We start from the raw sequence: 13,644 nt of genomic DNA on the forward strand, positions 1-13,644 counted from the left end.
CCGTAGGAAATGTCCTGCGGCAGCGTCATAATAAAAGGAGAAAAGAATTACAAAATCTGTCTGGAAAGTGAGTGGAGATTTGGGCTGCCAGCAAAGTTCGGAATAATGACAAATTAAATAGCGTCAACTGGAGCAGTCGGGCCATGCAAATAATAATAAAGGCACTCGGGGAACTTTTCAATTTCTGGCAAACGGCAAATGAAGCGGGAGGAAGCCAAAAGGACGAGTGTCCCAAATGTGTCACATCATCGATATATCTACTCTCATACTCAAACACACACACACATGTGGCTGAGGTGCGTGCCTGTGTGCTCGGGCCTTTATTAGCCTAGTAGCATTATTAATTTCCTCCCTGGCACACAGCAATGGCAATAGCTGCAGGATAATGCCAATAAAATTCGTTTTATTAAAAAATTCTTTTGCCAAAAAATTCCATAAATCGAATAAATATCGAGTGGCACTCTGGCAATCGTTGGGGGAAATCAGGGGCGGGGGACCACCCAGGAGATCCCCGGTATTGGGGGGCAGTTAATATGCCACATGAGTGGGGGCCGGCATTCACCAGGCAGCAGGACCAAAATCCTGCTCTGTTTGCTTGGGCATCAATTTTTGAAGTCTCCTTGAGCCGCACCGAGCGAACTTTGGGCAAGCAATTCAAAAGGTATTAAAAGTATTAAAACAGAAATGAGTGTTGGCCCAAGTATCTATCGGTTGCCCGCATTAGAGTCTTCGAGTGTGTGTTTGTGTGTGGGTAACTTTTAATTGAATTGCATTGAGAGTGTGCAAATTGCTTTAAATGATTAAGGGCTTATGGCCATGGCTTTTGCTAAGCCCCAACTACATGCTTATACACCGAACTTCATGCTTTTTCAACTTGATTTACGTTAAGTTAAGATTTCTTTAAAGTGATTTCAAGGATGTGCTCTTTATTATCCTTATTTCTTGCAGTATATTTCTAGATAAATATTTTTAAAAGGTCCTTCATCGATTACTGTAATCCCGATTTTCATCAGTGTGCCGCTGCAATCGAGCTTAACTGCTGTGGCTTGTGGCCAGATGCCATCGAGGTGTTTATCAACCTGAACGCTATTCATTAAAGTGCTGCAGGTGAGACAGCTCGTAAAAGCGCGTTAACATCACGGCAAGGAAAAAAGAAAAGATGGGCAAAAAATAAGCAGGTGAGTAGGAGTACTTAAAGCTCCTGGCAGCAAACAAACTCATTGCGAAGTTGTTGACACCGCCGGGGGTGCCCCATTCAATGGACTTCGCCAGGACACAAAAGATGAGTGTCCACCGGCCAGGAAAACTTCGACTTTGTAAAGACTTTTTGCAAATTGCGGCCAAGTGCACTTTTCGTTGCCTTCGAATCTGATGCCGCATTGTGGTGCCCGCTGCAGCCATGGACATTTGACAGGCGGGTTGAGGGTGGTAAGGTGGCCTGGTAGCCAGGCAGTCAGATGGGGGGGTCCTGAAAGGACCTGCCTGGAAAACTGCTGCTGCCTGTCTGCACTAATTACGAAATAATTGAAATCATTACGCAAAATGAGTGCAGGCAAGTTAAAGTTCCGAACGGGCAAGACTTCGCCTAAGGTTTCAGTTAATGAAAGAGCAGCTCAATATTTCTGCGAATTCTCTACGCCATCAAAAATACGACTCTTTAGCGCACTCAGATTTCAACGATTCGGTTTGCAGTTGCAGTTCGAAGCACATATACAGGGAAAACTCTTTAAACTCCAATTGGGTAAGATAAATAAATAAAAATATAAAAACTATGAAAATCAAACCCTAAAAAAAGCACTACACTTCATTTGCAGTTTAAGAACTCAAAATGTGAACCCTTACCGAGAACTAAGGATGTTCGACTGTAGATGGGCTGGAAGTCCGCTATCGTGTCAGTGCAGCTTATTCTTTTGGCCAGCAGCTTTTGGCGCTGACAACTAGCGCAAAATGCCAAAAAGGACACGTACGTAATGAACACAAACACGTACGAAGCAGCAGCGACAACGCTCGAGACTTGGCCCAGAGATAGGACCTGGCTTAAAGTTTCAGCTGGCAAAGTTGCAATAGCGCAGATGAGGCAAAAAGGCAGGCCAGCCGGCAGCCCTTGGCCAAGCACGAACGGCAGAGCGGGGCGGAAGAAAAAAACTCAAACTTGCTGGCAAAAGTTTTGCAGTTGCTGCATTTGTAGTTGCTCTCCTGCCCGAAGGGCGTCCGCGCTTGGGTTAGGGTTTTTGTTACGATCTGGGTCTGAAAGTGGGCTTGGGATTCGGAGCTCGGAACTCGGGGCTGGGGATGTGCAGCCGGCATGACGCTGAACGCCAGCGGAAGTTGCCAGCCCGTCCTGTCGACTGTTGCATTTTGGGAACTGGAGATAAGCACCGAGAAAAAAGATAAATATGTTTTTAGAGAGAAGCCCTTGGGATTTAATTTCATAGACATTGGCGTGAATAAAAATATATATTACAGGTAAGTAATTTTATTAAATGCTTTATTTAGTTTAGCTATCCCTCAGGGGACTTGATTGTTTTTTACCCAAAATTTAATGGACCAATAGTTACAGTTTCATGAGTTTGGAATACATTTTCAATTTTGATTTCCAGCTAAAGTTGTTTAAATTTTATTTTGATTGAAATTCATTTAATTATCTTTAAACTCAATAAATATCTTTTTTTTCTTGTAGAAATAAATGATATACCATAGATAAAGTTAAAACAAGAGAGAACGCTATAGTCGAGTGCCTCGACTATTAGATACCCGTTACTCAGCTAAACAACTTATTAGAAATATGCCTTCTTATATGTTTTTCGCCGCTCGATTTTTACCCAGGGATCTCTTTCTAGAAGAGGCTTTCTAGAACTTTCAGTTCTGCCTAGCACATCTTCCGTCTCTCTCTAGCGCAGGTAAATGCACTTGTGAAAAACGTATACGTATACGAGACAAAATGCGCGCCCCATTTCAAATAATTTAAAATTTGCATTAACATAATGTGAATTAGAGTGACCACAGAAAAAAACGCAGATTTTTTCCAATGCCATTTCATAGATGGAGCTAGTGTATATTGTATTGCGCCATCTACCGCCAGATATTGGTACTACTGGTCATGAAAGGCGGAAATGTAGGCGCTGGCCAGGTTTAAGCGTTTATTGGGTTTGTGGGCGTTAGAGTGGGCGTGGCAATTTTTTACTTGGCCAATCGATAGGTATTGACGAAGCGAATACATATCAGTTACTATTTTCATAATAGCTTCAAAACTGTGGGCGTTAAAGGGGGCTTGTGGGCGTTAGAGGGGGCGTGGCACCTTTTTGAAACAAACTTGCGTTGCGTAGGAGCTCCTAGAATATTCATGCAAAATGCCAATCTTCTAGCTTTTATAGTTTCCGAGATCTCAGCGTTCATACAGACAGACAGACAGACAGACAGACAGACAGACAGACGGACAGACAGGCGGACAGACGGACATGGCTAGATCGACTCGGCTAGTGATCCTGATCAAGAATATATATACTTTATGGGGTCGGAAACGCTTCCTTCTAGCTGTTACATACTTTTGCACGAATACAATATACCCTGTTACTCTACGAGTAACGGGTATAAAAACATCTTAAGAGAGAGTAAAGAATGAGAAAATTTTCATTGATGAACGAAAATAAGTAAAGATAAGACGAAAAATAATAAGAAATTGTATATTACAAAAATTGCAACAATTGAATTTTGACTTTACTGTAGATCATACTGAAATAACAACGATCTCACATAGTTCTTTGTTCTCAATCCTTCTTTTTCTCAGTGCACCAGTTAGAAGACGCTTGTGTGTGGTTGCTGTTGCTATTGTTGCTGGCGCTGCCATTGTTGCTGTTCTTGTTGCTGTCCTTCTTGTTGCCAGTTACAAGTGCCGTTTGCTTAATTTTTATGCACTTTCCAGGGTGTGCATGTGCGTGTGTGTATCTCCGGCACAGCGTGTGCATGTGTTTGTGTAGCGCAGTTATTGCTCTTGTTGGCTTTCTACATATTTACTTGGCGGTGGAGAAGTGGGTGGTGGCGGAGCACTTGCGTAAACGAGGCTACGCCGCTGCTGGCCCGCCAAGTTTCGCACAGTTGAAGGGTAAACTTTCCGCCGAACGGCGTGGCCTTGGCTAAGTTCAGACACTGACATTGTGACTTCCGTGCCAGCCGCACACAGCCACGATAAATGAACCCGAAATTGAAATTTAATGTAGCATCATCAGCTGCAACGGCGCAGGCAACATCTGCAGGGCCATCATTTGCATATATGCAGCTGATGGGATTTATGCCCATTTACCAGTGTGCCATCTGATTTCCCGGAGTGGGAAGTAATGCGTATTAACAGAGCTACTTGCATATATATATTGGCATGCACATTGTAAAGCAATCATCATATTTTATATTGTACATGTGCTGCGTTGAGCTTTAACATTCGCTTGATAATTTACTGAAATACAAAAAGTTTTTTTAATTTAATTAATATTTTTGTGGTAGTTTTACGAATGTAATGTCGTTGAATAATTTACGCCTTGTTTTGTCAATTTTAAAACAATTATTATGTATTTTTAATTACGTTTTGTTTTCATCATTTAATAATAACAAACAAAGTGGGACTTACAATAATTTTTTTTCTGTTTACATTTTATTTTTAATAAACCTTTATTTAAGAAACCTTTTATTTAATTCCATTAAAAAAAACGGAAAACAAATACAGCACTTCATTTCAGACCCAATTGTCTTTTCTATTAAATTATTTTTTTTATGATGTTAGTATATTTTACAAAACTTAAACTATCTATTAAATAATACAAACGAAATGTATTATAAAAATAAAATTTCTCCATATTTACAGAACATATTTAAACAATAAGCCTGCTATGTAAAATCATAATTATTAACCTAAGCAGAGTTCTGTCTCATTTATCTTCAAAATTGATTGCACAGCAAGAAGTAGATCCCAGCTTTGGCACCTCAAAATCAGAATTCATTCCATTATGGCCGAGCCCTAGCAATCTGGGCATGATCTCATGGTAAGTAATTGTTGGACCCCTTATCAGATGGAACAATGTTGTTAGTCCTGCGGTCCGTGTGGTCCTTGCATGTCGTCCTGCCGCCACCGACACCCTACCACGCCTTTTTCGCACCTTTCTGGCTTTGCTTTACGCCGCTTGCGTGTTTGTTTAATTTTGCCATTCGTTTTAGTTTCGCCATTCATCGGTCTCGGTTTCGGCCTCGATTCGCCTTTTTACCTTTAAAAGTCTACACGCAGACGGGTTCTCTTCGCGTTTTGGCCAACTGGCTGATTTTGTGTTTACCTTATAGAGTGAAATGTGGGGCCAGAGAGGAAAACACTCTCTTATACGCAGGCTCTTATACCAGTGCCACTCGCATCACGTATACGCAGCGTGGCCTGTAGAGTTCGGCCAATCTTATCAGCACACCAGAAAGGGGGTTGCATTTGCCGGTAACGTCGTGCTGTCACGTTCCTTTTGGCTGCGACTGTAACCAGTTTCCCTCATTATTATGAACTCTTTTCCTATTAACTTCCTCAGCTCGTTTATCTTTTTCCTTTGCCATTGGCACAGTGCAAGTAAACAGAATCGAAATGAGCACTCGCTATTTTTCTCTCCCTAGTTTTGGGACAAACTGTGTGAAATTAAATGGTCGCCGTTCCCACACAGCGGAAAGAGATAAGGAAAAGGTCTCTCCAAATCGAAGATTATTTTGGATTTCACAACCCAAAAAAAATGTTGTAGAAATAACCGTTTTTTCCGCAGTGAGAAACTTTTAGAAAAAAGTATCAGCCATTTTTTAATATAATGAAGTTTATTTATTTTGCATGAAACATTTTCAATTTAATTTATTATTTCTGATTTAATAAGTTCTTTTTTAGTAATTTTTTCTGTGTAACATCATTCTAAATAATATTTTATATAGTTTTTTACCCTGTATAATTTTCCGCGCTCACATCCGGTCGTTGTCAGACGTTAATTAGTGGCTATCATATTTCTGCTCGACCGCAGACTGCCAGTTAGCCAGCGAGCTAACCGACTCATTGCAATGCACCTGCACCCGCTAACTGGAATTTATGGCGTGCAGCGCAGACTTCGTACCTGACTTCTGCCTCTGGCCAGGGTAATCGAAACGAAACGAAATGAAATGAAAAGCAAACCGAACGCAAGCACGCCAACCAACTCCAAACTCTGCTGGCATTTCCGGCCAGGTCGTGTCCGAAAGGCAGGACCAACCCATTTCCCCAACCTCCCCATTTTCTGGGCTGGGCGTTGCGTGCCATTTAGCCGCAAGCTGTCATTTTATTGTTAGCCAAATACAAATCAAAGTGCGCTAATAACAGTCAACAGCAGTGGCAGCACGGGTGGCTCCTTCCAAGTGGGCGTGGCAGCTCGGCCATGGCATGCAAGGCGAAAGTTGACACCTACCGCCCACTCTACAGCTGTGGGTGGTGATGGGTGGTGATGGGCTGTGGGTGGTGTTCGGTGTTTGGGGCGCCTGCTGGATGGCGGCTAATTCCCTCTGATTGCAGTGCAAAAGTGTGAAATTAAAATTCAGAGCGTGATAAACTTTCCAAGCAACAATAGTTCTCTATGAATGGGTGCACATGAAAAAATCTGTTAGTTTCTGTTTATTCTAGCTATCAGAAATATTTTTAATTCTTCATCCTTTTATCGGAACTAATAAGAAAACTTAAGAACTTGCGCCCTAAATAAAAATATATATAAAATTCTCTTTTTAACTTGTACCTACTATATTTTATTATATTTTAACAGAACTTACTTATTTCCTTGATTAATTAATTAATACATATGCGAACCTTATCTAAATTTTAATAGTTTTTTAAAGTCGTAAGAAAATAATTTTAAAATTAGCTAAATTTTTTAAAGGAAATTCGCCTTAATATTTCCTATTCCAAAATTATAATTTTTTGAGAATATCACTGTAGTTAGAGAGTCGGAGCTAGGGCCATTATAATTTTTTTCCCTGTAACTGTATTGGATTTTGTTTCGCTTGCTCTTGTGTTTTGTCTATTTAGGGGATTTTGTTAATTTTCGGCACGTCTCCGGGCTGGTTCGCTGCATTTATCTCTTCATTCAGAGAGTGCTGGCCATGTTAATGAAGTGACACAGCTAGCTCGCTCGCCGAAGTAAACAGATTTTGCAGCAGAGGAGAGGACACACCAGCTAGCTTTAAGTGGAAGTCCCCCGAAATGGGAGAATCGGGCACATGTTGACCAAACTTGAAGGGCTGAGCTTGGCAAAATCCTTGGGTTCGCTCCAGCACAGCAATTACACATGCTCGAAAAGCGCAGAAAGGCAACCAAATCCCAGCCAGAAATCGAGAGGGAAATGGGCAAGGGCTAGAGTTACAAAAGGAATCGGCATGTTGCAGCTGTCGAGTGGCCCCCCGACCAATATATCAGATGTCAGTTGGGCTTTGGCATTTGGCAGCATTTGAAATGTCCAGAGAGTCCAGACAGCCGGGCCGGGGAACATAAATTGTATCTGAAGCCCCCCTCTCAGTTGGCCCAGTGTGATTGTGATGAATGCCGGCAGTCAGGCAGCAGGTATCAAGGTATCATGTGTGCTGTGTGTGTTTTCCGTCCTGCCTCGCAAAGGCAAAACAAATAGACGCAAAATCCCAAATTAATTTGCAGTGACCGAGCGGCCGGCCATACACATTTCTTGCACAATCAGCAGGCGTAACAAATGGCGGTGCATATATCAGGGCCACACCAACACCACCACCCAGCTAATAAAACGGCCTCATTATGCAGGTAAACGTACCAGACCAGCGATCCTTTTGATGTTTTTATGCCAAAGCATTTAATATCAATTTTCAGCTCGGACATGCAACAGGGCCGAACATGAACCGGAACTGACCCCGCCGCTGACCTCACGTACTCGTATCTGAATCGCCATTCGTGTGTCTAATCGCTAAATGGCCAAAACAAAATAACAAAAATAGCCCGGGCAGAAATAATGCCTGCTCCAATTGTTGCACGCCACCATGCAAGTGGACATGGACATGTATACCTATATGCGATATACCCATTACGAACTGGCCACGCCCTCAAATTGCATGCTCTCACGATAATAGCTTACTTTGCATACAAATTGTTGGCAGCGCCTGTGGAAAAATTGCCTCAAAATAGCCCAGTCTCATGTCAAAGTTGGCAATAAATTTGTAATACTTGCCAAAAGGCGAGCAAACGGGGCGTACTCGGTCCCACCCACAAAGAAAAAAGGGTTAACAGAGCCGCAGCACCTTGGAGAATTTATTTAGCTAGACCATAAATTATGTCGGCCTCACAAAATAAGATTCCTGGGCCGTAACCAAAATATTGACAAGAGCTTAAACTACTCCGAGAAATTTTAATTGCCAGGCAGCCAAGGCAAGCCACATTCGCAAGAGCTCAGGATTTGGACGCACAGAGCGAAAAAAGTTCATCATTTAAACGATATTTATGTTGTATTTGCTTATAAACTAATTTTAAAAAAAGTTAAGTATCTTACTTTAAGGCCTCTTGTCTCGACCGATTTTTGAATTTAAATTTAACATTCGTAGGAGAAATTGGCCCTTAAAGTATTACTAAAGTCGACAAATCGGAAGGTTTTCAAATGCTTTTTTAATGAAATGAATATTAAGTATACTTTATATTTTTTTGAGTGTATGGCTAAAGAGCTCTTTAAGTCGGAAATTCGGGCTGAAGCCACAGAAGAATCGAATCCAGTCAAGAAAAAGGGCGGCCGGTACTGTGGGGAATTTCAATTTAACACCAAAGGACGCTGTATGATAAATTGGGCGATACAAAGAGTTATGAACACGAGGTGACCCCGATAGGCATTTGAATATAAATCAAATGCTAGTAGGCTGTGCAAACGACCATTGCCAAGGTCAACTCGGGGCCTTCCTGTTGCCAGTTGCTCGACTGTTTTTATTAACATAAACCGGGAGTGTGATGCCGCTTTGATGAATCGAAAAGCAGACCCCAAATGCGAATACGAATAATATCAATGCGATTTGTGTGCTGATTTGCGAGGGCTTTGTTTTTGTGCAACAGTGAAAAAGGAATAGGAACCGGGGATGTGGATGTGATAAATGGATTTCACGTGGCGCATGATAAATGTTAATTCGTCAACAAAAGCCAAGCAGAAGCAGCTGCTGATGGCGCTATTTCAGCTCTGTTTCTTTTGCCTGGCCGAGACATTGACCTTTGACCGACGCCGTGGGTTAGGTTATACCACATATGCGAGCACATATGCGAGCACATATGCGAGCACATATGCGAGCACAACCCTCAGCTGGGGGATACAAACAGTCTTGACCTCACCCATCCTGCGGCAGGTTGGTCCAAACAATCAATGTAATTACTTAATGCAGGTCTTCAAAACATTGCCTTCGCCATTGCCTTTGATTGCGTAACTGCAATTTAATTTCAATTGCTGGAGCTTCAACCATTGTAGACAGTTTGAGATGGTATTGTGACACGAAATAAATTTAACATCTCTCAGGGTTTTAATTAAATTAAAAAAATTATTTATATACATTTTGGAACATAAAACCATTTTGAATGCTATTAAACATTTTTTATGTGAACCATGAATAGTTATAAAAAAGTTATATTGCGCATAAAGGTTATTTTTTAACAAAAGTTAAATAATCCTTGTAATTTAAAAATCCTTCTTATTTAAAATTACTTTCAAATTCAAAGAACTCTTAATTCCCACACATGCATTCTGAATGTGATTATAATAAACCAGCAGCCATCTCAAATCGGATCTCTTGACTTCACCTACGTCCTGACAAGTGACTGTGCCACTCCAAAAAGCAGGACGTTTGGAATGTCTAAATCCATTTAGTGCTCGAAACTGTAAGCTGCTTTTAGTTTGAAGTTTAATTTTCTCTTACTTTGATTTACGCAAACTAAAAAGCACTTCACATTGTGTCTCCCCTGTGGCCTTTCAGCACCCCATTCCTCGATTTATTTATCCAGCACTTTCTAAAGTTGGTTCGTCTTTGTGTGCTGGAAACGCCTTTTTATCTGTTGCAGTGCTATTTACCCAGACCTTACTGAGCTGCCCTTACCTTGGGCCTTTGTTGAGGGATATATCAGCAGAGTTCAGCTGTCGTTGGAAGTTGAGATTTAAACCTGGTCATGTTCAGTTGGCATCATTACTAGTTTTCTCGAATATCAAATTTCCCATTTACATAGCGTCCATGAAAACGGGTTGAAAAATCGCTTCGGCAGCTGTGGCCACGACTAGATCTGACCATTTTATTTATTAAAATATTTATTTAAATGCAGCCAGCTGCTCTCTTCTTTCTATCACCGTCCATGAGAATGAAAACAAAAGCCAGTTCCAAATGGAAATAATAAAAGTGAAAAGTTCTGGCTGCTGCTGGATGCATATAAAAATGTCTGACACGTTGCAAAAATAGTAGGAAAAAAGTGGTTTAAAAAATACGAAACTAAAACAACGAGAGGAAAATACTAACAAACGGCGGACAAATGGCAAGGCTAAGTCCAAATGAACACAAAAACAAAACAGACCAGGCGCCCAGTCACCCAGTTACCCACCCTCTGCCGCACACACACATGACTGCCTTGCTGGCCATAAAAAGTCACTCAAGTGGTATTAAATGTACCACCAAGTGCAGTCGGCATCGGGAAATGGGAAATGGCAAGTGGCAACTGGAAAGGAAGAGCGGAAACGGATGCTGGAAGGAGCACCTGGCACAAAAGGTTAAGAACACACACACACACATCGCATGTGTGCCCTCGAAATAGAGAATACGGTTTCCCTGGAATCGACTTTCTCTGTTTGCCGTGTAATTTTTGATTGAAACTGAGTGAGCCACTCGTCGCCGCTTCAAGCCACTTATTTATTTGGAAACTTTTTTGCGGCCATCCCAGGCATTAGGCATTCTTTTACACTTAACTGCCAAAAAGGTGGCCAGCTGTTGCTTCTGGCCTTCGGCCAATCCAAAGCTCAATGGCTCTGCTTTTTACACAATTTTTTATTGTGCACTGGCACGAGACAAACGCCCCCGACAAAATGAAATAAGACCGCTGCTGCTGCACTCCCCCTTTTACAAAAGTACGAAAAAAAACACACACACAGCAGCCGGGCAGGCAGGCAAAAATAAAAGTAATAAGCGAAAAGGGTTTTTCATTTTGACCAACACCCGTTCACAGCTGGGGCCATCGGAACAACAATGGAAATGCTTAGAGAAATTAAACCAGGACACGTCTATGGCGGTGCACCGATGCCTGCAATACCCTTGAAACCAGGCCAAAAGGGTGATGAAATATGAAAGAAGCGGGAATAAGGAATAAGGAGCACCTGTCAACAGCAGCCACTAACTGGGTCAATTTGAGTGGTGCGCTTAAGTGGTTAACTAGTTTCACGCTCGTCATGAACACCTTGCCTTCACTTCAATACAAATTAATTTAAGAGAATTACGAAGAAAGTAATTCAAGGCATTTAAATCGAAAATATAAAGTTGCGTCTTAACTAGATAATTTTCCGAACTAAAACCTTTTTAGAAAGTTTATTAAGTTATTATAAGTTAAATAAGAGTAGTTTCTGCATCACCACAAAGGGTACATAAAAACCAATTAAAGGCTTTTCTATGTGAAGGCACTGAATAGCTAATTGATCCTTTTCGGTTTTTGAGAGATTTAATGTCGGAAAGCATTGAATAACTAATTGATCCCTTTGCCATATTCCAGACCACTGATTGGACTTGTTGAACCAACAAAACTTGCCTGTCAATATACGAATGTATTTTGCAGCCACATTTTATTTTGCACTTTGCTTTTGATGCATGTATAAATATCTAACTAAAAAATCCATTTGCCATTCCATTTACCATAAATCTACAACTATTTTGGCACTGAAATGTAAGCCAAAAACCCGAAACCGGCTGCCAAATGAAAACAAACAAAGAGAATTCCGCCCCTCATCGTGGAAACCCTTCGTCCGAGCACTTGAACAATTTTCACTTTTATGCAACTTTCGTTTAAAGCGAAAAACACACAACTAAATGTGTGTACGTAGTATATATGGCGGTTGGATTGGGGATCGGTGGGCGGTGCATAAATTTTTACCAGCTCATAAAACGCTCAGAAACAAGCGAACAAAATCGAATGCCAATAAAAATTGCACAGCGGGGTCAGATTCAGATTCAGTTAAGAGGAGGGTTTCTGTTCCGCGTTCAGATTGTGCGGTCCAACGAATTGATTTTTCCTCTTTTGCGCTGGAAAAGATGCCTTGGCGTGTTCGGTTGCCGAGCAGAAAGTGCAAACAAATGACAATCAAACGCTGGGCGATGAAAATCAAAAGTAATGGCCACCTTGCCACTTGTCCAACTTTGCGCAGCGATAGTAAAAAGATTAAGCTTTCGCAAACCCAAAAAGTTGCTTAGAATCGCTCATCCGCCCCCCTTGACTATTGAAAGTTTTCGCTGCATACTTTACGGCGCTTCAACGCTCAATGGCATAAGGAGCGCTTTTTATGGCCGCCTGCCATTTGGCCGTCGTAAAATAGCTGGGCTGCTGCTGCTGCCATCGCCTGATGTCAAACGTGTTCCAATTAAACGCCCAGCGCCCTCCTCTCCCCGCCCGCCAGCATAGTTAATTTAAATGAAATTTGTAAATTTCGTTTGAAGGCACCAGAGTCATCATTTCGCTGATGAAACAGTGTGGAACACGGGAACTACACAGAAATAAATCTGGAAATGATGAAAAGATATATACTTTATTTTATAGAATGAAGAAGACTTTCAAAACGGCGATAGAAACTTTCAAATAATTAAGATTCATACTCCTTGGCAAACAAAAAATTTAAAAAAATATTTATTTAGTTCCCCTAGTAAACAATTAACAAACAAATTACTAATTTGAAGTTTGAGAACATTTTTTAGTTCTTAACTTCAAAAGTTCACAGCGCCTTAAATGGACATTAAAATTTTTTTTAAAAAATCAGAGATGAAAACCAATGCAAACTCTCCAAAAAAACTGAGTTGGAAGCCAATATAGTTTTTTTCAGCATTTAGTCCTGACATAATGGATTTAAAATAAAAAGAATTTATATAAATAAATTTGAAATAAATTAAATATAAATTTAATAAAATGTTAACCTATTAAATATTATGCTTTTCAAGTGATATACTAATTTTAGTTATTTCCCTTTGTGTAAGGAAAAACGGCGAAATGTCGCTACTTGTAGCTGCCAGCTGCCACGCCCATGCGGGCCATAAAATTGTAGAATATGGGAGAAGAAACAAAAAGCCAGCATGAAACTTGACTAGGGGGCACTTTAACAAATTGTTCGTGTGCTTTAAATTCAGCATACATCGCACACACCCGTAATTTAACGTTACTTTCCATTGATGCGCAATGTAGCAATCATTAAAGTGTTGCAATTCGCATTCGCTAATTGAAAGCAAAATTGTCGCATTACAAAAGTAATAGCCTGAGGGTGTGGGGGATGTAAACGTGAATTGCTGGCCTTATCAAAGAATTTACGTCTAGTCAATCAAAGGTTAATTGCAAATTGTTGCAAATCAAAGAATTTTATCATGGGGAAGCGAATGGCGGTGCCGAGGGTGTAATTCAGC

This window comes from Drosophila takahashii, chromosome 2R (assembly GCF_030179915.1).
Source record: "Drosophila takahashii strain IR98-3 E-12201 chromosome 2R, DtakHiC1v2, whole genome shotgun sequence".
NCBI lineage: Eukaryota > Metazoa > Arthropoda > Insecta > Diptera > Drosophilidae > Drosophila > Drosophila takahashii.